Below are 22,970 nucleotides of genomic sequence, written 5' to 3'. Positions count from 1 at the left end.
CTGGTGTCTCCTGCCCATCAGTAACTAGCAGGGGGAGTGTGGGAGGCTGAAAAGCAGCCGCCATAATCTATGCACAGCTGATCCCTGGAACCTGTGAAAGTGACTTTATATGACAAAAGAGATTTTGCAGATGTGATTAAGTTAGGGTCCTGTGATGATGGGGAGATTAAGCTGGAGCACCTGGGTGGGTAAACAGAGTCAGCAGGGTCTATTTTAGAGGGGACACAGAGGAATCAGAGTCAGAGGGGAAACTGACATGACGATGGGAGCAGAGATTGGAGCGGTGCACTCTGGCGTCACAGCCACAGAATGCCAGTGGCCACCAGAAGCTGAAAAGGGCAAGACAATAAAATCTTCCCTCAGAGCCTTCAGAAGGAGCCCACTCTGTCTGCACCTTGACTGTAACCCAGTGAAACTGACTTGAGACTTCCAGCTTCCAGAACTGTAAGAGAATAAATCTGTATTATTTTAAGCCACTAAGTTTGTTTTGTTACTGCAGCCATAGGAAACGAATACAGGGAGGAAGATAACAAAGGAATTAGGTGGGCAGCCTCTGGGGTCGCAGCACAAGGGCCGAGATCCTGGTTTGAGCACAAAATCTGAGCAGGTTTGGCAACCACCTTCACTCTCATTTAAGCCACTGACTACACCATTTAAGGAAATGACAAGATGTAGCCTAATCAAAGGGCTGTTCTAAATTACAGGGTTATGAATGTAGGGTTTCGCCCAGAGCCTAGCCCTGGGTACGTACTCAAGCATTAACCTGTTGTCATTGTTAGGAAACTATACACAACATGATTTTGTTGTTCAATGCTTATTGAGAGAGCAGCATTTACCCAATACTTGCTTTTGCTAAGAGGATTTTTCCAGGAAAACAAGTTATTGCCAATGGCTGCATTCCATGAAGACCAACGGTGACCTGTTTCTCAGTGCCATGTTGGTATTTCTTTTCAATCTTAAAGGTACGATCCTGTCTAATTCACTGACTTGGTTTAAATTACCTGTCAAGCACTTCTGATGCTCCAGTAGACATGAAGTAAACTCACTGTCGTAAATAATGACATATCCCTGGCCTATTTAAGTGGCAGAAGACAATAAGTAAGTAAACAAATGGATAAACAAGGCCATTCAGAGCATGGTAAGTGCAGAGACAGGAACAAACTAGGGTAAGGTGATAGAAAGGGGCCACTGTCACTGTAGATGGTCTGGCTGAGTAAGACCTGGAGGATCTGAGATCTGAATGACGACAAGTACCAGCCCGGGGTGGACCAGGGGACAGAGCATTCTGGGCAGAAGGAAGAACTAATCCAAAGGTCTAAGGTAGGAGTGACTGACGGGTGTGTGTGTGTGTGTGTGTGTGTGTGTGTGTGTGAATCCGTGGGAGAAGCGTGGTACTGCTGGAGCACGGTGAGTGAGTGTGTAAGCTGTAAAAGGAGCAGGCAACTACTGGGTTATGGAGAGGTGCATAACTCATGTTACAGAGTAAGAAGGGCACTGATCCGTTCTGGGAGGGTTTTATATCAGAGAGTGGCATGATAGGTGTTACATTTTAAACCATCACCCTGGCTAATTAACGGAGCACAGATTGTAGGGTGACAAAAAGAGAAGAGTCCAGGTAGGTGGTTTTCGAAGTCATCCCTGTGAGACATGATGGTGGTCTGGACTGAAATGGTAGCAGCTGAAGCTAGAATTAAATGGAAACTATTACCATGTGTTTTGCAGGTGCAGTCAAAGCATTTCTAACGGATCAGATGCAGAATGGGGGCAGGGGAGAAAAACAAATTATGGCACCTAGATGTTTGAATTGAGCACTGAGGGCAATTGTGCTGTCAATTTTATGAGACTGCAAAAGCCTGGGACGAATCAGCTTTGGGGGAGTGACATTGAGTCCTGTGAAGTTCTTAGTAGACATCCAAATGGAATTATTGAGCAGGCCGTTGTATCTGTGTGCCTGGAGTCCACAGAATTAAGACATTTAATTTATAAGTGATAAAAATGTAGACACTGTGATAACGTATTTCATTGGGAAGCAGGTTAAATAAATTCTTGCCATCATTGGGCATTTTCCTTAGGTAACAATATGCTGATTTTAATGAGTGAGACGTTGTTTGTTTTACTTGTTTAATTATCGTGCACCTTGAACATTGTTCTGTTTTAGATTGTGTGCTTGTAGCGGTGGTGATGACGGTAATATTACCCTCCAAAGTGATTCCTACTCTCACAAAACAAATCCTTCTGAAAAACCAGAATACTAAGGCAACGACATTATTTAATTCCTGCTGCCACCTAGTGGCATGATTAAAAATTAAAAGGAGAGGTTAAGTATGAGTAGAACTTCAGAGAGCAGCTGCTTCCTGGAGCCTACCTCATCTGACAGGTGAGGAATACAAGACTTCAGGGAACGGAAGTGGCTTGTTGGCTTGTCCAAGATGGCACAGCTGCGAGCTTGGACCTTGTCACTGAAATCTCAGTTCACGAGGTTTTGCGTTACAGGGCTTCTCTCACCTGAGTGTTACCATACATCCTCCTTGTCTAGCTTCGAATTTTTTTTTTTTTTTCTTGTTCTCTTGCTCTGAAAAGGGTCTTATTTCTAATCTCTTTGACTTCTTGTTAATAGACTTAGCTGCTGGTGAATAAAGACTCCAAGAGCTTATCACCAAGCAGATTTCAACCAATGTTGAATTTTTATCACTTATGAAACTGGTTTCTTAAGAGCTAATGAATCAAATTGCCTTTTTATTTTTGCTTTAATGATTTCTACCCTGATCTTGAATGAGCTTTACCCAAATGAATTTACATTCATTTCAAAATCCCTTTCAAAATATACTCCTTTTTAGCAGTCATTTATAAATATGCAAACCATTCTGTAATGGGTCTTTTAAAGTTTTTCTTGCTTCCCCAACCCTGAAGCCCCCAAAGAAGTATATTTTGTTGATATTTGAGGGAGAAACATTGAGAAAAATAGGTACATGAAATTAAGATACAGATACCTTGAATCAATGTGTTAGCACTCAGGCAATTTCCCTGACTGATGGGGAGGACTTCAAGGCCATACAGAGTAGAGAACTCAGGATTTGGAGACAATAGACTTGGATTTGAATTATGGCCGTGGTCTAACAGTCACATGACCTTGAACAAATAACTTAACCTGCCGCTGTTCAGTTTTCTCATCCCTGTTAAAAACAACCACACATGACTACAGTAAGAATATTTAAGTCACTTAAAAAATTCAGTAAAGGGTCTGTTTCTAAATATAGGTTTCATCGTTATTCAGGTATACCAGGTATACCAGGTCCAACAGATGAGGAAACAACTACCATTGAAAAAATAGCTCGTTATATTCCCAGTTCCCATAACGAAGGGGAGCGCCATGCCGCAGGGCCGCACGAAGGAGCAGGATCAGTCAGGAGGCAGAGGGAGTGAGCAGAAATTGTAGGCAAGAGGCCTTATTGTGGTCTCCCTGAGAAGGAGTCGGCAAGGCAGCATGAGCAGTTCTCTGATTGGCCAGTTTGAGTAACTTCGGCAGACGTGGGCAGAGGGGCTGTCCGCCGGTGTCTGCAACCTGGCCCCGGGGTGATTGGGGCAGGGGATAGTGGCCTGGAGGATAGGAGCTTGATAAAGTAGGTGGTTTGCATTTGAAGGACCTGCTCACAGGTGATTCATTTACTATCTCTAGGAACTGACTAGCCCTGGGAGGGGCAGTCTCCCCAGGGTCTGCAAAGCCCTAGATGTCAAAGTGTCAGAAGCACATGGCTAACTCAAGGCTTATCTCATGGAAACCCAGAAAAAATAGAGGGATCAGTCATGAAAATGATGATCACGCGAAGATGAAATGGGCATGATGCTTGCTTTCAAAGATGCCACAGTCTCTTCTGAGCACACAAAAATAAACATAACTTTAGTACATTATGAGAAGGACTAGAGTGGTAATGCGTACAAGGTCTTGTGGGGGTACAGCTGCGAGAGAGGGAGAGATGGCTTTGGCTGAAGATAATGCATGAATTGGTCCCTAGAGGAAGGGTAAGAGTTAAGCCAGTGAACACAAATGAGCTGAGGATGAAGAAGGACATTATGGAAAAAGGGGAGAATGTGCAATGGTGAGTGTGCATGACTGTAGATGACGTGGGGCATGGCCTGGAATTTGTTATGGCTCAAAGAGAGTTTTGCAATTAAAATAATGATATCACTGATAATAATGTGGAAAGTGTAAAGGAAAACAGATCACATTTACCAATTATTTACCCTGCTCCATCTTTGACCTGCACCATCTCATTTAAACCTTACACAGACCTTAGTGAGGCAGATACTTTTGGGATCTCATTTCACAGAAGAGGAAGCTGTGCTTTGGTGAGTTTGTTCTTTTTCCAAAGTCAGATAACTGGTGAGTACTGAAGTCAGGCTTTGAACCTAGGTCAATCTGATTTCCCAATGTAAAACTCTGTTAAAATGTGACCCAGGAACCACTAGCAGGAGTGCTTATTAAAAATGTGAATGTGTAGTCTTACCCCAAACGTACCGGTAAGAGAGCTCAGGAATTCAGATGTTCAGCAGCTGTTAAGAATGTTTAAATTTGAGATCCAGCAAACTAGAGTCTGTGAGAGTGGCAGGCAAGGTGAGTATTAGCAATTGGGGGAAAAAAAAAAAAGATTGGAGAAATTATGAAGGCCGTATACATTTTTCAAAGAATTAGGACATTTTCTTATAAGCAAAAATAGTCATTGGAAGTTTTAAAGAAGCAGGTTTAAATGCTTTTCAAGTCTTTATGTTTTGTTGTTCTTATAAGGTACATCACCCTTGCTGTTGTATAAAATATTATTTCATGCTGTTATGCAAAATATAAAGATACAGAAATTCATGAGTAGAGTTCCACCATCCACATGTAAACCTATTAAGAATTTGATGTCTATTTTTGCAGTTTTAAAAATCTATATCTATATGGCTTTTTAAATCAATAATGAAAGCATGCAAAAGGGTCTGTGCTTTGGAAAGATTTTTGTGATTGATTCTAGAACAGGTATCTGCAAACTTTCTCAGAGGGCCAGATAGTAAATATTTGAGAATTCATGGGCCATATCATCTTTGTCACAATGACTCAGTTCCTCCATTAAAATGTAAAAGCAGCCTTAGACAATACATAAATACATGGGCAAGGCTGTGTTCCAATAAAACTGTTTTTGTTTTGTTTTATGTTTTACAAAAACAGATGGTTGGCCAAATTTGGCCTGTGTGGCATAATTTAACAACCCCTTCCCTGGAGCATTGCTTAAAATAAATGTGAATTAGAGGCAGAAGGGAAAATTAGGGTAAAATTATGCTAAACTTGGTGACAAATGAAGAGGTTTTGAACGAGAGCTTTCGTGCTGGGATGTGGATAAGGGAATGCGTTCTTAAAGTATTTCTGAGAAGGGAACAATAAGATAAGCGATCGGAGTTAGGAGGGCAGATGTAGGAAGGGATCAAGCATGACTCCAAATGCCCTCATCTGAGTTACTAGATAGATTGACATATTGTGAAACAAGATGTGGGAGGCAGGAAGAAGAATAAATTTTATTAGAATGTATATGTGTCAGTCAGTCATTGGACAAGATGATGTGTATTTACAGTAGTATGATAATGAATAATCTTAGTGGCTAGATCTGTAACGCCTCTTTAGGGAGAAATTGCTTTTGGTTAGGGAAAATATTTTGACAGGTTATTGGGAATAAAACTGAGACCTCAGATGATAGAACGTAAGGAAATCAAGAAGTAAAAACCATACTATACAAGCGAGGGTGTCCAATACAGGTATTTGGAAAGGAAGAGAACAGAAGAGGCAAGAGAGAAGAGAAGGAAGAGAGAAACAGTGAGAAAGAAAACAAAAGAATTTTAAGAAAAATAAAATCAAATATTTTACTGTTGTTTTTGTTGATACGAACTTAGTTCCCTATTCTCCAAATCTTCAGAAAAGACTGTCATGCATAGAAAACAAACTTCTTATGGTTACCAAGGGCGAAAGGAGGTGGGAAGGGATAAGTTGGGAGTTTGAGATTTGCAGATACTAACTACTATACATAAAACAGATAAACGAGTTTATACTGTACAGCACAGGGAACTATACACGATATCTTGTAGTAACTTACAATGAAAAAGAATATGAAAAGGAATAGATGTATGCATACGTATGACTGAAACATTGTGCTGTACACCAGAAATTGATACAACATTGTAAACTGACTATACTTCGATAAAAAAAATTAAATAAAAAAAAAATCCTCCCCCAAAGACTGTCATGTACATATACATACTTTGTTGCAATGTTTGTAGATGTATATGAGGTTGTGTAATTCAAAGGAATAACGTGAGTTCTATATATGGGTTAAACAATTAGTAGCATAAGGATAATTAATTACTTATTATTCTTTATATACATACATATATATATGTATAATTATACATATATAGTATATATGTATAGTCAGTCTACAATGTTGTGTCGACTTCTGGTATACAGCACAATGCTTCAGTCATACATGAACATACATATATTCCTTTTCACATTCTTTTTCACCATAAGTTACCGCAAGATATTGACTATAGCTCCCTGTGCTATACAGTATAAACTTGTTGTTTATTTTTTTATATATTAGTTAGTATCTGCAAATCTTGAACTCCCAATTTATAATTAATTATTTATTGATCCTTAAAATAACCCTGATTTTAAAGTTTCTCAAAATTCTTGAGTTGACTGGTTTGGCTTGAACACATCCATCTGATGGCATTTGACGCATGGTCAGCTGATTGGCAATGGGCTTAGCTGGGGTATCGGGGACGCCTGTGCCTTTCTCCCCATGTGATCTCCATTCAGGGCTTCTTTTTTTTGTAACAGCTTTATTGAGATATATTTTAAAAATCATAAAGTTTATGTGTAAAATTCAGTGACATTCAGTAACTTCATTGTGTGGTACAACCATTGCCATAAGTCAGACTTAGAACATTTCCACTGACACCAGGGCTTCTCCACAGCAGGCGCTCTCCGTGCATGTTCTGCAGGAACAGAGGTGGGAGCTACAAGACCCTGTGAGGCTTCGGCTCAGAAATCACACAGTGTCACTCCCATCACATTCTGTTGGTCAAAGGTGAGTCGCAAATCCATCCCAGATTCAAAAGATGTTAAAGTCTATATATTTTTTTAAAATTTACTACAAAAGTGAATATATCATCTTCACTCATTCCCTGAAAGCAGAATCTTAAAAATAAATGTAACAAAAAAACAGGTAAGCAACTTTTCTAGAATCCCTGATGGCAGAGAGAAGTATCTGGAGCCACCCACACACATGGGATCAAGTGTAATCCATCTGAATGGACGCCCAATGGAGAGAATGCCTCCTTTCTTTCACAAGTTTATCATCATAGTTAATCCTCATGATGACACTATAAAGTAGGCATTACATAAGAACATGTAGACTTGAACCGGTTTGATGTTTTTCTTAAAGTCACACAGCAGTCAAGTGGCTGAGTCAAGATGGAAAGCTCACATTACATGAATCTGTTGTCCCCCCACTTATTTATTGTCCCCCACGTGACAGCATGACTCAGTCAGGAGTGAGGCTGTGGGGAAGGTGTCTGGAAGAGTGTATACCAGCCTGGAGCACCGTGGGGCTGTTCTCTGGCAGTAGGAAATACGAATCTGGAAGCCATGGGTGAGTTTTGTGATATCTTTTTTAACACTGTCAGTGCAACAGCAATATTTAAATTGAGGGTGTATATAGGATTTCATGGGAAGGAGTATGGAGAGGAGGGGTGGAGAAAAGAGAAGATGAGAAAGTTAGAAGAGTAGAGGAGATCAGAGTCCAGAAAAGAAAGGAAAAGAGACCAGCAGAAATGAGGGAAAGGGAGGGAAGGGGGTGGACAAAGGCAGATTCCTGGGAAGCGGTGTGGGACAAACTGGGAAATTAACATTTCAAGGGCAGGCAGAGTTGGAGGGTCCTCAGTCCGGGGCTGTCAGAGACAAAAGTAAGGACCCCACAAGAGTACTGCTATGGTAAACAATAGCCGAGTGAGGGGAAAATGCCTTCACTGATTACTGCAGACAGAGCAGAAGGAGGAACTCGGTGAAGCTATTGTATTTTAGAAGTTTCTTAGAAGAGCGTTAACAGGTCTCTATTGCACTTAAATTCTTGTCTCTGGATTTTAGGAAATACCGTGGAATTGATCACTATATTCTCACAAGAAGTTTACAAATGAAGGCTCAAAGATGTCCATTAAACATTTCAGGACTTAAGTTGAGAGGAATCAAAGAGGAAAGAAAAAAGTCTGCTATGAGGTGTAAATAAAGAGTTTTAAAGGCTGTTCCTCCACCAGAGCCAGGAAGAAGGTAACACTTTTTCTCTTGAAAGAACACTTGCCACATTAACCCTAAACTATGAAATTACCTAGCATTTTATAGTTTAAACCATGCTTTCAAATATTAAACTTTTCATCTATTTTTTTTTTCCTGGTCCTATAGATCCTCATCTGTATCCTTCCTGAGAGCAAGAACTGTGTCACGGTTATAGTGCTGGCTTGTGGACAGCCTGAGCTAGATCTTTAATAAATATATGCTGAATAAATTAATAGGAACAAATAAGATTCATCTGAACATTCCACGTTGGTTTACATATGGTATGCCTAGGAAGGTCAAGTTCCCTAAACTGAGTCCTGGTGCCACCCAACATGCATGCCTTGTGAGCAAAACTGACACAGATTTACGCGAGGTTTAACTGTATTAATCTAGGGGTCACTCATGCCCCAGTCTTGTTACTGTCCCATTCAGAGAAGCAGTCCAGAGAAACAGGTAGTTGAGGGTTATTCTGTTTTTACCGTCATCAGTGATAGGTCTGTTAAGGGGCTCAATTCCTAGTCCACAGTAACATGTCGTAAAATTCTCCTCTCCCTTATAGTTTATCACTCTGATCCTTAATGCACAGCTGCTGGAAAACCTCTTTTTCTCTCTATCTTCACTCCATATGCCTTCCTGCTCTGAGACTCTCTGACACCCGATTAGGTGTCCCCTTTCCTCCTTTCTCCATCCACGGAACACCACCCCCACATATCCTTGCAAGCGATCCCTGGCAGGCAGCTGTGTTATACTTCTGTCTTCTGCGTCCCACCTACTTTGAGCTTTAGTTCTTTCACTCTGATAACCTTTCCTACATTAAATCCTTGTGGGTGACGTCCAGTGAATAAAAATTTTACTTTAGGTAAACAAGTTTAATTCATAAAGATGATCAACCAGTTTTATAGTGAGATTAAGAAGCACATTTTGCCACCCTCATATTCTGCCCTATTCACCAAGTTCAGTAGACTTTATTTCTAAGATAGAAATAGTATGTTTGAACGCTGATGTAATAAATCAGGAGAGTGGGGAATAATGACGACTTAGAAGAGAGGGGGGTCCATTTTTGAGTCAAGCACTTGAATGGGTAAAAGGACACTACGTAGTTCAGATATGGTGGCACTGGCATGAAAAAAGGAGTATGAGTAATCCCCACGTAGGAACAGGACAGAAGGTCAGGTGCATGGACACAGATGCTAGATGGTGAGGAGCTGTAGCAGGAGAAATCTGTGGAAGTTCTTCTCCGTAGCTTCAACTTTCCTAATGAAGTAGAAAGTAGAGTGAGAGTGGAGTTTGATGAGAGAGAGAAATGGGTGAAATAACCCTCTGGGCAAGTAATAAAATGAATGAACTCTGTATGATAGCACTTATATGTGGAATCTAAAACATACAATAAACTAGTGAATAAAGCTAGAAAGAAGCCGACTCACAAAAATAGAAAACAAATTAGTGGTTACCAGTGGGGAGAGGCAATATAGGGATAGGGGAATAAGAGGTACAAACTATCATGCATAAAATAAGCCACAAGGATATATTGTACAATATGGGGAATACGGCCAATATTTTATAATAACTATGAATGGAGCATAACCTTTAAAAATTGTCAATCACTATATTGTACACCTATAACTTAAATAATATCATACAGCAACTATACTTCAATTAAAAAATAAATTTAAAAAGTGAATGGACTAGGGAAATGTAGTTTGATTGCTGAGCAGTAAAGGGTGTGCTTGACATTTGTGGTCAGATTTTAACCTGTGTGGTTAAACATATTAATATGTGTTAAAATGATTTTCTCCAGCCACGTGTAGCTACACTGATGCAGATCTGAGTAGGGGAGGAGTGGTATTTAAGCAGGACTGGGATTTTGACAAGAGAACAGAATGACTAGGGAGAGAGGGACAAGGAGGCTGAAATGCATGCAAAGCAGTAATTATATTAATTGATTATGAAATTTAATGTGGTGTGAAGAAAAATAATCTAGATACTAGGAGAGTGAGAAAGAGTAGCAGTTTAGGTGATCCTACAAATGAGATTGTGATTATTATTCTCCCCTTGAGGTCACCAAAACCTCTAAAACATCTCTTTTGTGGTCTTCTAAAAAATTCTTTTTCTGTCTGAATGCCTGGAAGAGGAATCTGTCACTTTCAAGAGACCAGACTGTGGTGAAATAAGAGTATCCTTCTAGTTTCTAGGAGTCATGCTATGACAGGTCAAGCCTTCCTAGGAGAAGCATGGAAGCGTTTTGCAATCATGAGTGTTGCAATCATGAGCGTTTTGCAACCAGGCAGAATCCGAGAAAGCATTTCATTATGGATTCTCAAATATCTATTAGGGACACGGTCTTTTCCCAATCAAATTCATACCATGAAATAGATAAAAAACCTACCTCTTATCTGCAAGGTGTTAAGTGTCTCTGGATTTTGGGACATACCATGGAATTGATCACTATATTCTCACAAAAGTGGGAGAATACACTTTGAAAACTGGGGATAAAGAATGTATTCTACTAACAGAAGGGTTAGAGGATATAACTGCATATATTTTATTGCCAAGTAATTATTACTAGAATCGAGACCTCTGGTTTCCTACTCCCATTATCACTTCAGACTGTGCGTACTCCAATGCCTTTCTTCCTTGAGTTCACCTCTCCCTTCCTTCTTTCTCCCCTTCTTATGCTTTTCTTCCCTCTCTGTACAACTAAGACTGCCACTTAGTGGCAGGAAAGGAACAGGTTCACTGATGTCAGATTCCACAGTATCCACTGGTGAGAAACAAGAATAGAGAATGGAAGTTTATGGGGTACCCAATGGCTTGAAATGAGAGCCCACCAACTACCAAACAACCTTCCTGACATATAATAGCCCACAAGATGGGATTTAGGAAAAGGAATCGTAACCCCCGTCTGCAAGAACCCTGGTCTTCACCCTCTCACTTTTGAGTGTTCTTAAAAAGCACTGCCTTTATTTGTTTGCTCAAGAGGGTAGACTATATTTAGCAATTTGATTCCCACTATTTCTCTTTGTCGCTATTTCTGTAAAGTCAAGGCCTCCATATTTAGCACTTCTTCCTGCTCAGCACAGTAAAATCAATAAATGTTGCTGACTGGCTAACAGGTTGATCAGTGACAGTTAAAAAACGAGAAGTAAGTAGCTGTAGGCAGACGTTTCAAACAAAATTACTTCAGTCTCCATTTCATAAGCTTTTCACGGGCAGACACCCAAAGAAAAGGGACTTGCTATGTATAGACCAGAACGGTCTCAGTTTGTTGTTTTATGAGTAAGTGTTTAAAGATACATATATATAATATATGTCACATACATTCACAGCTCGCACACTGACTCAAGACTCAAACTCAACATACTTATGTTCACAAAACCTGACAGACTGGTCCTTAATAAAACAGACCCTCTCCCCTTACACGATCACAGACACGCGTCTCATCTCTCGGTTGGGGAGGCGGTTTGAGCAGCCAGTTCATTTTTCTACACCTCCTCCTCCCCCAATCTCTTTTCCCCATTCCCAGAGTGTAGCACGAGATAAAGTCAGGGCAGAGATTTCCAAAGGAGAGAAAACAGAAATGCTGGGGGGCAGATCGGGCAGGTATACAAGACCTCTTTAAGTCGGGTGAAGGAATTCTATTTCTGCTTGTTTGTTTGTTTGATTGTTTTACCTCAGGCAGGGAGGCTTCCTTAGTCCCTGATCTGGAGTCAGAACTGATTCTCCTTGAAGAGATCCTACATATGCATTTGGAGCCTTCTAGGTGAGCCAAGTCACGTTAGTAAAACCCCTTTAACTCATTCCCTTATGTGAAATTTAACAGAAATGCTTTTCATTCTGAAAAAAAAATTTTTTTTAAGTATAAACAAGATCTTCATGTTTTCTTAGGAGAAGAATTGATGTATAAGGCATCAGAGGACTAATTATTATACGCAAATGTTGCTATGAAATACTGATGAGCCTCACCCCCCATTAAACATCTCTCTAGGATGCACTTGCAAGACGCACTAGGTGAAGATTTCCAATTTCTGCCAATGCTTAAAAATAATAAAGTCACATTCCTTTGGAACCTTCTGAATTAAGATACTGCACTTCGGTGGATCCTCTCCAGGTAGGTCAATGAGAGTAGGTTAATCATTCATGACTGAAGGAGTCAGAGTCACCGACTGTCAGCTGTGGGAAGGAGCAGAGAGAAACACACTGCTTAATGTGGATTACAAAGTCTAACACGCACTGGTGCTGTCTCTACTGCAAATCTTGCCTCAGCCATTTTAAACTTTACTCATTGCTTTTCAACCAACAAAGCTCTCTTTTTCTGCTTTTCCAAGGTATCATTCTCATTGCCACCTCAGGGTATTTGTGCAAATAATCTTTGCGTGAAAAGTATTTTCCCATTCTTCACTCAGCTGATAAGTTATCCTTCGGATGTTGGCTCAAACGTCTCTACCAAAGTGAAGACCCACATACTTCCCGAATTGGGCAGGCCCCACAGAGTAACCTGTGCCACTGTTGATGGTCCTTGGTACTCCCACAGTCCAACCCTTCCTAAGAAAAATAATCCAACATTTACCTGCTTAAGTTCAATACTATCCTGTCTCTTAAAGAGAGTTCTCATTTTTGTCAGCTGAGTTTTGGACTAGGTCCAGACACACAACACTAAAGAGATGAAAATAAAAAGGGGGGAAGGAACAAAAGGACCAGAGGCAGGTAGGCTAGGTCTTTATAGGAAGTTTTTGGTAAAGTGGAATGTGTAGGTGGAATGTAGGAAGCCCTAGGGGAGTATGACAATATAAAGTCCAGAAATTTCTAAACGTAAACTTACATTTTTTGTAATGTTCTGAAAGAAATGTAAGTAAAGACTGCTGCCAATGTTTAACTACTTTTGAACACCATCGTTTCTTCTGAGATAGCAGCTTTTGGATTTGCTTGTAAGTGACACATTCTTTTTCTCTCACTGCTTTGAAGATGTTTCATATTTCATATTTCAAGATATTTTTGACTTCCAGCATGTTTCCTTAATGTGTCATTTTGAAGAAGGATTAATAAAATGGCCACACTTAGGCTAAGAGATTGCTTATTCTTACGCTTGCCCTTAAAACGGTCAACTGACCTGACTGACCCAGTTGCTACTCACAGTTCCAGGCCCATTGTTAAAACTAAAGCTGTTGATTTTACTGATTCTACTTTATTCCAGTCATTGAAAGTAATAATCAAGCTTGGTTTCTGAGTCCTTCTCCAAGGAGAAGGTCACAGGGCTGTAACTTACAAAATAGCCTGAATTACCAAGAAGAACACCTCTTGAGTGCTTAAGAGATAAAGAGATCTAATCACTGGCCTCAATAGAACTGGTCGCCTGGAGGCATCACGACGCCATTCTAAGGCTTCTGATGAGAAAATGATCCTGTTGATTGTTATCGATGCTTTATTGTTTGAGCTATGGCTAGACAACCACCCCACCCCATCCCCAGGTGGGTTCACAGTTTTGAAGGCACTAGCCTGCTGGGAGTCCCCTTTGCCTGGCAAAGCAGTAAAATTGCCTCTTTTCTTCTAAACTCCAAGACCTTGTCTCTGGGCTATTTGGCTCATCAGGAACGGGGGCTGATCTTTTGGCAACAATTTTGAGTCTCTTTCCTTTACCCTACTTGGTGTTTATTGAATTTTCAGGAAGTACCGGTTATTTGTTTTAAATAATTTAAGAGCTTTTCAGTCATATTTCTTGAGTGTTTTTTCTTTTCCTTTCTCTCTCCTCGCCTTCTGTTCTTTCTAGCGCCTGCATGTTGGTATGATTAATGGTGTCCTACAATTCTCCGTGGCTCCATTTGTTTTTATTCTTTTTCCCTCTGTTCTTTGGGCTGCATAATCTCAATCCATCTTCAAGTTTACTAATTTTTTTCTTTTATCAGATCAGTTCTAATGTTGAGACCCTCTAGAGTATTTTTACTTGAGTTATTGTGCTTTCCGAGACCAAAATTTACATTCAGTTCTTTTTTATGATTTCCATCTGTTTCTATTCTCGAGTTGTTATGACATTGTCATCACACCTTCATTTATTCTTTAATAATGCTTTCCTTTAGTTCTGTGAACATATTTTTAGAATGGCTACTTTGCAATCTCCTTGCTGTTAAATTTAACATTTGATAGATATCTGGTAGCTCTATTCCCTAAAGGAGGAAGAATATAAAGATAAGGGAGGAAGTAAATTACATAAAGAATAGAAAAACAATAGAATTACTGAAACCAAGTGTTAATTTCTTTGAAAAGATCAACAGAATTGACAAAACTTTAGCTAGACTGACCAAGAAAAAAGAGAAAAGACACAAATAACTAAATTCAGAAATGAAAGTGTGGACATTGCATTATAGCTGACCTTACAGAAATTAAAAGAATTATAAGAGAGTACTAAAAACAACTGTATGTCAACAAATTGGGTAATATGGATAAAATGATCATATTCCTAGAAAGACAAAAATTATAAAAAAGGACTCAAGAAAAAATAGAACATCTGAACAGACTTAAAAAAATTCAAAAATTGAATTAATAAGCAAGTCTTCCAACATAGAAAAGTCCAGGACCAGATGGCTTCTCTGGTGAATTCTACCAAATATTTTAAAAAGAAGTAACACTAAGTCCTACTCAAATGCTTCTAAAAATTACAAAAGGAGAGACCAATTCTTAGCACATTCTATGAAGCCAAATTTGCCTGAAACGAAAGACAGATGTACCAAGCCAAAAAAACTCCAGACCAATATTGTTGCCGAAAAATTGGCCCCGTCTCAGACGAGCCGAATAACCCAGAGACAAGGTCTTGGAGTTTAGAAGAAAAGAGGCAATTTTACTGCTTTGCCAGGCAAAGGGGACTCCCAGCAGGCTAGTGCCTTCAAAACTGTGAACCCACCTGGGGATGGGGTGGGGTGGTTGTCTAGCCATAGCTCAAACAATAAAGCATCCATAACAATCAACAGGATCATTTTCTCATCAGAAGCCTTAGAATGGCGTCGTGATGCCTCCAGGCGACCAGTTCTATTGAGGCCAGTGATTAGATCTCTTTATCTCTTAAGCACTCAAGGGGTGTTCTTCTTGGTAATTCAGGCTATTTTGTAAGTTACAGCCCTGTGACCTTCTCCTTGGAGAAGGACTCAGAGACCAAGCTTGATTATTACTTTCAATGACTGGAATAAAGTAGAATCAGTAAAATCAACAGCTTTAGTTTTAACAATGGGCCTGGAACTGTGAGTAGCAACCAAGTGAGCCAGGTCAGTTGATCATTTTAAGGGCAAGCATAAGAATAACCAATCTGTTAGCCTAAGTGCGGCCACTTGATTAATCCTCCTTCACTGTCTCTTACCAATGTAACCACAAAAATCCTCAAGAAGTATTAGCAAGCCAAATCAACAGCACATTCAAAAGAGTATACATTATGGGCAAGTAAGATTTATCCTGGCAATACAAAGGTGAATCAACACAGAAATTTAATCAATTTAGTGTACCAGATTAATAAAATGAAAGAAAAAAAAACATGACCATCTCAGTAATGTAAGCATTTGACAAAATTCAACACCATTTCATAATAAATACATTCAGAAATCTAAGACTGGAAAGGAAATTCCTTAACATAATATGATACTGTGATATCTATTAAGGAATATATACATTTGGTCTTTGTCTCTGTTTCTGGCACAGAGCTCTTAAAACCTTAGGGATTTCTTAAGTGGTATGAGCCACAAAGTTGTCTTTTGTTATGTTAATAAGGTGACTTTTAGAAAGCAGCTAAGGTTGGGGTGGAGCCAGCCAAGTGATTAGAGGCTTTGATCCAGCCATCCCACACCCTAGCCTGTGGGCAGGGGAGAGGGGCTGGAGCTTAATCAGTCACCAAAGGCCAGTGAGTTACTGAGTGAAGCCTCTATAAAAACCCAAAAGGATGGGGTTCGGAGAGCTTCCAGGTTGGTGAACGTGTGGAGACCTGGGGAGAATGGCACACTCCAAGATTGTATAGGACCTCTCTGCCCCGTTCCACATGTCATGCCCTATGCATCTCTTCCACCTGGCTGTCCCTGAATTATATCCTCTTATAATAAACTGGTGGTCTAGTAAGTAAAATGTTTCTCTGAGTTCTGTGAACCACTCTAGCAAATTAATTGAACCCCAAAAGGGGGTCAAGGGAACCTCTGATTTATAGCCAGTTGGTCAGAAGTACAGGTCAAGAGCCTGGACTTGTGACTGGTGTCAGAAGTGTGTGGGTGGGGGCAGCCTTGTAAGACTGAGCCCTTAACCTGTGGAATCTGATGTCATCTTCAGATAGTGTTAGAGTTGAGTTGAATTCTGGGTACCCTGCTGGTTTCCAAGGCATGGGGAAACCACTGCTCCCACCCTACCCCCCCAAGACCAACACACACATTGGAACTGAGTATAGGGACCCAAAAGACATGATAAAGGACATTTACCAAAACCTACAACTCATACTCAGTGTTGCAAGACTGAAAGTTTTCCCCCTAAAATCTGTGAACAAAAAATACTGCAACCACATCAGTAAACAAAGAATGCTGAAGCCATCAAGTCATCAGCGGCTGCCGCCACCCCCCAGTGAGGACAGGCCTGCAGCCCGGCCTCGGCAGCCACTCACAAAGGTGCACCCTGAGGGGACTCAGAATAAGAAAGGACAAGATACTGGCCCTAGATAGCTAGGTGCTTGTCAAAGGAATGAATTCAATCAGCCCAAATGTTTGCTTCCTCCCATGCATAGAAAAGCACTGAATTCTTTAACTTGAGATGCCTGGTTTTCTTCAGATAACAAATAATTTTTAGTGTTCCAACTCCCTGGTCTTTGTTGTAAAGCTCCTATCTATCCTAGCTCCTCTCCTACCTCTTCAGAGCAGTCCCTCAGAGCGATCTGAGAGGTTGTCATCCCGGCTCGAGTCCTCCCGCCAAATAAAACATAATTCTTAACTTTTAGGCTGCGTGTTTATTTCAGTCTACAGATCACAAACAAGACAAGGATGCCCACATTTACCACTGCTATTCAACATTGTACTGTAAGTCCTAGCCAGGGTAATTAGGCAAGGGAAAAAAAAATAAGGACATCCAAATTATAAAGGAAGAAGTAATGACACAGGAAAACGGATGTGGGGCATGAGGTCTCAGTTGAGCCCCTGGGACATGTCCCGCCAGGTGTGGGTCCTTGGCTTCATGCAGGAAAGAGTTCAAGTATGAGCCACATTCAAGTAAAGGTAGTTTATTTAGAGAGATGCACACTGCGTAGAGTGTAAGACAAGAGAAAGGCAAGGAAAGAGGTGTGGGATTTGGGTGCTCAGGTTACAGTAAAGCAGGTACACACTCCATAGACAGAGCACGGGCCGTCTCCAAGGAGGAGGGGGCAAGAAAGGGCGGTTAGGCGCGGTGTTGCCAGTTTGTATGGGCTCAGTAGTTTCACGTGCATACAGGTAGGACCATTTCCACTGCCCTGGGAAGGGGCTGGGATTCCCAGGAACTGGGCCATCACCCATTCTTTGGCCTTTTGCGGTTAGCCTTGAGGCTGTCATGGCGCCTGCAGGCATGTTATTTATCACACTATTACAATGAGCATATAATGAAGCTCAGGGTCTACTAAAAAGTCAAACCTCCTGCCAACTTAATCCTCCAGGCCAACTGGGAGGTGAATCTTCCACCATTTTGGGTTAAATTGCTGTCATTCCTTGTCTGGCTGTGCCCTGCCCCCTTCCCTCCTGTCTCGGTAAAACCATCTCTATTTAGACAAAATGATCTTACATATAGAAAACACTAAAGAACCCACCGAAAACTACTTGAGCTCATTATTTATTCACCAAATTCATCAAATTTGCAAATATCAGCATGCAAAAATCAGTTGTGTTTCTATATACCAGAAATAAACGACACATAAAGGAAGCTAAGAACACAATTCCATTTACAGTAGCATCCACATGAATAAAATACCTATGAATACGTTTAACCAAAAAGGTGAAAGACATGTACACCAACAGTCTGGAAAATCACTTCTTAATGTCTTACAAAGTTGAATAAATACCTACTCCATTACTAACGTCAGTATTTATTGAAGATAAGTAAAAATGTATTTCCAAAAAAGACATACAAAGGAATTTCATAAGAACTATACTCATAATAGAAGAAAAAGAGATGTTGGCAGGAATGGAAGAGTAAGGGCCTCTGAAAATCTTCTTCACTATAAAAGCAATAAGTTATTGTAGACATCCTTTTTATTGTTAATTTCTAGTAAGTTTATTGTGGTCAGAGAACACACCATCTATGATTTCTAGTCTCTTAAATTTGTTTTATGGGCAAGAATACAGATTATCCTGGTAAACACACACTTGAAAAGAATGTGTATTGTGCTCTTGGTGGTGAAATGTTCTCTAAATGTCAGTGATATCCCTTTAGTTCATGGGGTTCAGCTCTTTTGTGCCTTGATTTTCTGTTCACTTGTTCGGTCGATTACTGAGTGAGGAGTGGTGGAGTCTCCAAAGAAAACTCTGGATTTCTCTACTTTTCTGTATAGTTCTATCGGTTTTTGCTTCTTAGGTGCACATATATTTATTTTGTTTTTGTCCTTAGGTGCACATACAAGTAGGATTAACTTATCCTCTTGCTGAATTGATCCTTTATCATTATGTAATATTCCTGTTTATTCCAAGTGATTTTCTTCTGAAATCTACTTTGATATTACTATGGACATTCCTTCTGTGGTAGGAAGAGTTCTAAGATGACCCCGCATGACTCATACCCTCGAGTCATGGCCTCCCCTGGAGTTGACCAGCAAATATGCTGGAATTAGGTTATGTTGTATGGAAAAGGTGAAGAGATTTTGCATCTGGTATGAAGATCTGGTAGCTGATTTGGGTTAATCAAGGTGTGGGTGAATCATGTAAACCCTTAACAAAGGAGAAGGGCAGCAGCAGCAGATGCTCTGCTATTGGACTTGAAGGAAGTAAGCCGCCATGTTGTCCCGAAGGCCATATGGCAGGATTGGTGATTCGTTATGGTCTTGTAGAATCTGATGCACTAGTTTTCCTTGGTTCTGTGTTTTCATGGTATGTCTTTTTCTAGCTTTTTTGAGGCATACCTCATGTTACTGTGCTTGGTCTTTAGTGTGCTTTACAGATAACTGTGTTTTTCTACCAATTGAAGGTTGGTTTGTGGCAATCCTGTGTTGCCGGATAATGATATACTTACCAACATATTTACCTTTCCAGTGATTTTTATTTCTTCCAATAAATAAGAATTCCCACTCAGCCTTTTCTTTATTCTAAGACCTTCCACTTGTCATTATCTGTGTTTGGTCAGCTTCCAAAAAATGTCTGTTTTCTTTTTTAATCAAGAAATATCTTTATTTTGCTTTTATTTTTGAAAGTGATTTATTTTTACTGCATATAGAATTCTAGGTTGGTAATTTCCTTCTTTCAGTACGTTAGAGATGTTCTTTAAACAGTTTTGGTTACTTTGTTTTCCCCTCCTTATAAGATTTTAGTTGTCTTTCTAGTATGGCTTTCAGCTGTAGACCTAGGCGTGGTTTTCTTTGCGTTGACCCAGTTTGAGGCAATTGTTCTTCTAAGCTCTGAGATCTGGTTGCCGTAAGCCCCGCTCCCGTCTCCAAGGTGACGTTGGCCTGGCACATCCTGACTGGGAAGAGGTAGCCCAGAACATCACGGATAAGACTCAGTAGGAGTCCCTGAGCTTGCAGAAACTACCCTGTGAAGCAGGAATCACAAAGACTTTGAATCATCCCAACAATAAATTATTTGATGTGATCAAGACTGATTAATCCCTCTACCTCATAATGGAGTGTACTAGTGCAGGAGAAGTTTGATTACCTAGTAACTCATGGATTTATGATAGAAAAAGAAACCCAAACCAAAATCTGAAAGGCGGTGTCTCCTGTGGAATACCATCACCAGCAAGTTTATTGTTCATAGGGACTTGAAGGTGGAAAACCTGCACTTGGATGCTGGTGTGACCATCAAGATTGCCATCTTCAACTTAAGCAACAAATTCACCTTTAGCAGCAAGCTGGATACTTTGTGAGGCAGTCCCCCTGATGCTGCCTGGAACTCTTCAAGGGTCAAAGGTATGAAGGTCTCCCAGTGCATTCATGGGGCCTGGGAGTCATCCTGGATACCCTGGTCAGCAGCTCCCTGCCTTAGGATGCACAGAAATTCAAGAAGCTGTGGAAACAGTACTGAGACAATAGTACCATATCCTCTTCTCCGTGTCGACAGAGTGTGACCTGCTCAAGGAATTTGTCATTCACAGTCTGAGCAAGAGAAGCCCTTTAGAGTAAATCATGAGAGATTGATGGATGAAAGCTGGTCATGACGATAATGAACTGAAGACTTCCGTGTGGCCACCCCTGACTCCACAGACCCTCAGATGCTGTTGGTGGGCTCCATGTGGGAAGAGATCCATATCTCTGGATGGGCCAGAAATACCACAAAGTGATGGCCACCAATTTTCTCCAGGGCTACAAGGCATCCAAGCTGGAGGGTTACACCACCAGGCTGAAGGCCCAGCCTTCGACAGACCTGACCACTAGCAGCACCCCTTTTCCACCCCACAAGGTACACCATAGCCCCTCTGCTAACCTCAAGCAGCAAGGTTTCAGCAAGCCTGCCATTCCCAGCTTCAGTCCCACTCAGAGCAGCAGTGCAGAGAATCGGCAGCCTGAGGAAGACCAGGGGTGAGGACGGAAGGCCGGCAGCACCACCCGTGCCTGCCAGCCTCCCTCCTGCCTGGGGAGGGAAAAGAATTCCCTCTCCCCTCAGCAAACTTCAGCCTCACCACCAGCATCAACAAAGCAAGAAATCCCTGCTTTTGGAGAGGGAGGCGTCCACCTAGAATGGCAGTCATCCTAACTGTGCCGGGGAAGGTAGCGCCTCCTTGTCTTCTGTGTCCCCACCCACCTGTGCCAAGAATCTCAGACAAGCCTCAGTGCAGCCCCTCCAAGCTTGGCGGCTGTACCCTTAGCAGCTCAGCACCGCCCCCCAGCGCGTCCCCAGGACCTCGCCCTCTGCTCACAACATCAGCAGCAGTGGTGGTGCCCCAGACTCAACCAAGCCCTCAGGCCCGTCCAAAGGACACTGTCCATGTTGGGTGGCTCGACAGTTGTGACCAGCAGAATCTGCCCTGTGGTGGGACCCCAGCCTCTCCCTCTGGCAACAACCAGGACTGGCAGGGGGCCATTGGGAACTGCAGTGAATTCTCTTTCAGATTTATACACAGACATCTCTGTTGCAGGCTTGCCTGAAGCTTTCTGATTGAACCTGAAAGCAAAGACTGAGTGGAGATGCTCAAACTTGTGGTGGGCAGTGGAGGCAGTGATAAAGAAAAAGAATTTTGAGAGGCTAGCCTTGCACACCACACTTACTTGGGCTGTGAAGATCACCAGCTTGATGGAGTCTAAGATGCCGATGCAGGAGAAGGAAAGGGACAAGGGATGCAAGCAGCAGTGTGCGAGCCGCACCGGGAGTGCATGCTGCTCAGCACACAGAGCTCACTGGGCCAAGGGAACCCTGCGCAGTGGAAGACGGAGCTGTGCAAACGGCCCCAGTGATCTTTCAACAGGTTCAATGAAAGCAGCTGTCCAACACCATCCACCGCCCTGAAAAACACTGACTACACATTAACCAAGGGGCTTAAGCTTTAAAAGGCTACCAGGAGCCTCATGGGAGACCAGAGCAGAGGCCAGCTGGCCTCAGCTTCCAGATCAACCACGGTCCGCAACTGGGAGAAACTATGGAGGTGGACCCAGTGTGTTCTCTCCCAGGACGCTTCTCCCCTTGCTGCCCCTCTCCATCTTTCCCTTCATGCTTGTGGGGGGAAAGGAGACGGTTCGGTATAAATAAACACAGTGCACATGAAAACAGGCTAACTATTCGAAGCTTCCATTGACAAGGGATTCAGCCACCATCTCTTGCCCTTGGCAAAGACTCCAAAGCAGGCACGGGAGTGGGAAAGCTTTACAATGGGAGAGAGAGAGAGAGAGAGAAGGCTTCAGGAATGCCTGCCTGATTGAAGTTTGCTGGCATGAGGAAGGCAGAACCAGGCTAAGCTGATGCCAGGGTTCTCATGTGATTGTGCCAAAGCACATGTGGCTCTCTGTGGTTGGTCCTGAGTTTGAAGGGGGGGGTGAGGTGAGGGTCAAAAGAACAGAATAACCTTGACAGTGGCAACGGGATAGGAGGTGCCTGTGTAGGGTCAAGGACTGGAGTTCCTGTGTAACTTTTCTCACTGTCAGGGAAGCTACCTTGGAGATTATCTTCTTCACTCAACACCTGGGAAGAGAAACAGAATCTGTGGATGGCGATGGGGAAAATGGCATCCTTTCTATGAAGAATACTCTAGTGCTTTTCTCACAGAGAGCTCTGTTGGTTAAAAGTTATACACCCTACCCAGCCCCCTGGTTGAAGAGCTAGTCAGTCCGAATTGATTTTCTTTTTCTATTAATATACACATAACAGAAAACATGAACCCAGATAATCTGAAGGGACTTTTAATCAAATGCTTTAGCAACCAGGTCAGATTTAAATGTAAGTTAATCTACTGCACTCCTTTGTACTCCTGAAACAAGTTCCAGTTTCTCTCCGAGTAA

At 41.6% G+C, this 22,970-nt stretch overlaps 1 pseudogene; it reads left to right on the top strand.

The window, feature by feature from the left end:
- The first annotated feature begins 256 nt into the window (after positions 1–256).
- On the top strand, positions 257–21,217 carry LOC116282021 (serine/threonine-protein kinase MARK2-like; annotated as a pseudogene).
- The last annotated feature ends 1,753 nt before the right edge of the window (positions 21,218–22,970 follow it).

This window comes from Vicugna pacos, chromosome 10 (assembly GCF_048564905.1).
Source record: "Vicugna pacos chromosome 10, VicPac4, whole genome shotgun sequence".
Lineage (NCBI taxonomy): Eukaryota > Metazoa > Chordata > Mammalia > Artiodactyla > Camelidae > Vicugna > Vicugna pacos.
This window is presented reverse-complemented; position numbering and strand designations above follow the sequence as displayed.